The following is a 4765-nucleotide window of genomic DNA, read 5'->3' as shown; positions in this document are numbered from 1 at the left end:
TGTTTTTAATAAGTTTCTAAAATGCTAATCAATTTATTTGGGGTTTTTTGATTTATTTTAGAACTATAAAACCCTCTTCAATTTATGTTGGGGTTTTTTATTTTTAACTCAATATTTTATGAGATTTAAATGTTGCATGCTCTGTTTGATGGTATTGTGGAGTGTCTTTGCTTTGCGGAATGTTGCATGCAATGTTTGATGGTATTGTGGAGTGTCTTTGGTTTGTTTTATTATGTAAATTTTGCATGCAATTGTGGAGTGTTGAGTGTTGATGATGAAACCCCTGGTTTTAAACTATAATTATCTCATGATGAAACCCCCGGTTCTTGCTATTCTCTTGTTTTTTGTTCCAAATGGATATTAACAGGGTGCTAATTTCTGTTTGAAATCTTCTAACTGTGCTAATTTCTTGTTTTTTGTTTCATGTTTCTATTGATTTTTGAGATAAAATTACTGGTTTGTTTGTTATAACTCTGCAGTCGATTAGTTAGTTGAATGTGCCCTGTGCTACTGTCCTATAATAAATGGATAATTTATCTGTATTCACATGCCGTAAGTTGTACGATTATAAGCTAGATTTTATTGGTGGTTGAATGTTTGTTTGTGTACATCTCTGGTTAGTTTAGGCACTCAAAGTGTGTCATTTTAAGTAAAATTTATAATACGCTTTTAAGTGGGAAAGTTAAGATATCTCAGATGGTTATTCTTTTGTTGTTTTTAGGTTCTTTTACCTGTAATGTCTTTGAGTTTTATTGAGTTTACTGTCATGTTAATGTTGTACTTATTCCTTGTTTGTGTACTTCATAGGTTATGGCTACTCCTAAGAAGAAGACCAAGGCAGATAAGGGAAATTTGAAAAAGAAAGCGTCTCACAGGAATGGGTTCAAAAAGACACGATCTTCACCCCATCCAAGGACAATGAGTGTGCTAAGGGCTTTAAGAAAGACAAAGTCCACGAATAGCGAGACCTCCACTCCATTGAGTTCTCCCCCAAAAATTGTGAAGAAGGCCATTTCTGAAAACTTACAAAAGAAAATATCAAAGAAAAGAAAACGAGAAAAAGTTGTTACCAAACCGGACAATACTCAAGGACTAAAACTATTGAAGCGAGGCTGTGTAATGATGCACCGAATTGTGAAACGCAAGATCCGAGGGATCAAACTTACTGTGTCTTTTAATGCAAAAGGAGAGCCATATGGTGAAGAAGGTAAAGAGATGCAATCATATATTGGAGTTTTGGCAAGAACCAAAACCCCGATCTGGCATGATTCTTGGAAATGTGTTCCTAAAGAGACAAAGACAAAAATTTGGGACTGTGTGCACGTAAAATGAATATAAATAACTTCCATCATTTTAACTTTTATTTTTATTATTTGTTCTTCATTAACTAGCACCTTTTAACTTTAAATTTGTTGGTATATGTACGTAGATGGCTTATGTTGTACCTGAGTCTGCAAAAAAGTTGGTATTCAGATCGGCCGGGGCAAAATGGAGGGAATTTAAATGTCGGCTGACCAAGTACTACATTCTTCCTTATCTGGATCAACCTCAATTTTTTGCACATCCTCCTGCAGATTTTACTTTTATAGAAAAATCACACTGGGACATATTTGTTGCTGACCGCACGTCGCCTGAGTTTCTGGTATATTTCTACTTAGCTTTATTCATTTTAATATTTACTTAGTTATGATCTTCTAACCTTATTGCTGCTTTTTATGAAGAAAATTCATAAAGAACAACAAGAAAGAAGGAAGCTGAGTAAATATCCACATCGAATGTCTCGAAAAGGTTATGCTAATCTCGAGAATGAATGGGTTAGTGAAATGAAATAACAAGCACATTTTTTGCTTCATATTAATTTTACAAGCATGTTTATGTTATTACTAAGGTGATCCTTTACATGTAAATGTAGACTGAATCTCATCCAGATGCAGAGGAAGTAGATCGGTCGGACACTTGGATCCTAGCAAGGATGGACGAAGATGGTAATTTTTTAAATGATGAAGTTGCAGAAAAAGCTAAGGAAATTGTAAGTTATTAATATAATTGTCCATTCTATTTGATGCACATATTTGTGTATTTTTTAATAAGGAACTGAAGTTTCAAAAGTTAAATTTTAATAAATTATATACACATGAAGTCTTTCTATAGTTTATCTTTTTCTATTACAATGTATAATTCGAATTAGTGGTCTCTAGTTTAACTTAGGATTTGTTTGTATGCCTTTAGTGCTAGTAGCATGTTGATTGTATCATATTTAATATTAGTACTTAATTATATATTTTAATAATCCCCTGTTCACTAAGAGAGTCAAATACACATGTTTATATTGAAAATTGGTTCATAATATTAAATGTCTAGATTTTGTATTCTGTGTTGGTTAATATTTTATTTTAATATTTTTTTATCCTTGGATTAGTTTGTCAATGAATGTACTTACTAGGTCCCCTGTACCACCAAGTAAACTAAGTTGTCTCTTGTGCTTGCAATTGAATCTATTAAATTAAATATATTAAAGGATGAATGTGCTTATAACTAGTAAAAACAAATTGGTGTTAGTTGTGTAATATTTTAATTAAAGGATGAATGTGCTTAAAGGATGTATGTGCTTATGGTGAAAAATGTTACTGAATTTTTTGTAGAAAAAGATGAAGGAGGAGGTTAAGGAAGGAAAGCTTAAAGTTGAAGGTACTAATGATGTGTTAACAATGGCGCTCGGTAAGCCTGAGCACGGAGGCAGAGTACGTGGTCAGGGAATTCATGTGAAGCAGTCGGTTTATTTTGATCTTCCGAGGGAAAAAAAAGCGAGGACAGTGGAAGAAAGGGTACGTGAGGCAATTCAAAAGTACATGGCAGAGGAGACTCCAAAAATTATTAAAGAGAGAGATGCATTTTGGGCTGCTGAATTTGAAAAATACAATGCACATTCATCGAAAAATGGTGTACAATATGATGGTAGTCCGAAACCAAATTCCCAGCAGGCAAGCTGTCACTCTAAGGGTGGGGTTGATGTGGATGTGGATGTGGCTGTAGGTGATCATAAAAATGTGACATTGATAGATAATTTGTTTGTAGATTTAGCGGTGGAGCTTGAGGATAATAAAAAGGTGGCAGGTGAGGATGATAATGGAAGGGCTGTTGAGGAAATGAAAGTGGATTCTTCAGGTGGTTCTGTATGCCGATTGGCTGTTGGATCGTTGAGTAACATTGTTGCTTGTGCAACAATTGATGAAGTACGCGTTTCCGAAGGACATGAGAAGACTATCCATGGAGTAAGTCTTGGAGAAAAGAACGCAAGGGTGTCTATCACTAAAGTCATTCAAGGAGATGCTAAGATTCCCTTCCCTATCGGGGATGAAATTTTGACTGTTCAAGAAGCCATGGGAACTTTTATTGCATGGCCGAGAAACATGATAATTGCAGGAAACAATAGCAGTACTTCTCATATTTTGGCCGCCAAGGTCAGAATGCTTTTTTAGTATGGTTAATATATGTACTATGTGTTTGTTTAGTCTATTTTTTTAATTATTTTTATTTGCAATTGTTTTAGAAAACCAAGAAAGCCCGTGCTAAGAAAATGAAGAAGACGTATAAAGTAATTGAAGATGTTGAACCAGAGTTTGTTGTTCAAATTGGTCCGAATTATCCTTCTGCAATGAAACGTTTGTGGACATGGGCAAAGGAAGCCTTGAGTGGTGGCCGAACAATTTCTTTTGAGCTAAGCAAAGAAGCATTTGGCTTTACAAAGAAGCAAATCATGTTCTTATCTGATATACATGCAGTGTGCTCTGGCGGTGAAATGGCCGGCTCTGTCATTTGCCTTTTTATTCAGTAAGCTTTTCATTTTAAGTTTTTTTTCGGAGTATATAGCCTTGGAATAAATATGACAATCTTTACTAAGGACTGCTTAATTTAATTTGTAGCTTCTTGAATGAATATGTGAAGAAGCATAAGATGGTCAACATGATTAGCTTTGTAGATCCAGGCACAATCGGTGCCATTGGATGTGGCAGTGCAGTGCAGAGGTCGCGTGAATTGTGTACAAGATTTAAAGATTCTAGGAAAGGGCAGCATTTTCTCCTGCCGTACAATGATGTGTAAGTATTTTTACTATCCCAAGCTATTATGCTGTTAAGCCTTGCCAGTTTTTTATTAATTTTTTCAAGAATTTAGCTTTAATTTTGTAAGGAATGGGTTCAATTGTATAGTTAAACTCGATAATATTTGTTGAAGTTTATATTAATTGCATTGGTTCAGTATAAACGTAATCAAATGCCTTGACAGTTTTGAAGTTAATATAAAAGTAATCAAATGGCTTACAGTATTTAATTGATTTTGTTATTAGATGTTAGGTTTGTTTCTCAGACATGGGAAATTGTATAGTTCAACCTCATAATATTTCAAGTTCAAATTTGATGATAATTGTATAGGTTCAGTTTTAAAGTTGATTTATTTACTGGAATTTAAATTTTATCAGTATGAGCCTTCAATTTTTGATGTTATACCTGATCATGTTTATTACAGTAAATTACACTCTACTAGTATCATATTTTAGATTATTTTTCACAAATAGTGAGTTTAAATAATTTTTAGGTTGATTTTAATTCAATAGAAATGTAATTTTTTTTTATGATATTTAAGTTGTTTGAGTGACAAAAAAGCATCAAATTTAGGCTTTACTATTTAACAAGCACCTCTGTTTATTTTTTGTAGCAACCACTGGACCCTGACAGTTGTCAATCCAGACGCAGAGGTAGTCTACTAT

General features: G+C 33.7%; 1 long non-coding RNA gene across 1 annotated transcript; it reads left to right on the top strand.

The window, feature by feature from the left end:
- Nucleotides 1-1433: 1433 nt before the first annotated feature.
- LOC141703206 (uncharacterized) lies at nucleotides 1434-2011 on the top strand. The gene is made up of 3 exons (XR_012567411.1): nucleotides 1434-1518; nucleotides 1722-1814; nucleotides 1913-2011. It is a non-coding gene; the product is annotated as an uncharacterized LOC141703206 (long non-coding RNA).
- Nucleotides 2012-4765: the final 2754 nt, after the last annotated feature.

The sequence above is a fragment of the Apium graveolens genome, unplaced genomic scaffold (genome assembly GCF_009905375.1).
Source record: "Apium graveolens cultivar Ventura unplaced genomic scaffold, ASM990537v1 ctg6331, whole genome shotgun sequence".
In the NCBI taxonomy this organism is placed as follows: Eukaryota; Viridiplantae; Streptophyta; class Magnoliopsida; order Apiales; family Apiaceae; genus Apium; species Apium graveolens.
The sequence above is the reverse complement of the archived record's forward strand: the minus strand, read 5'-3'. Positions and strand labels throughout refer to the sequence as shown.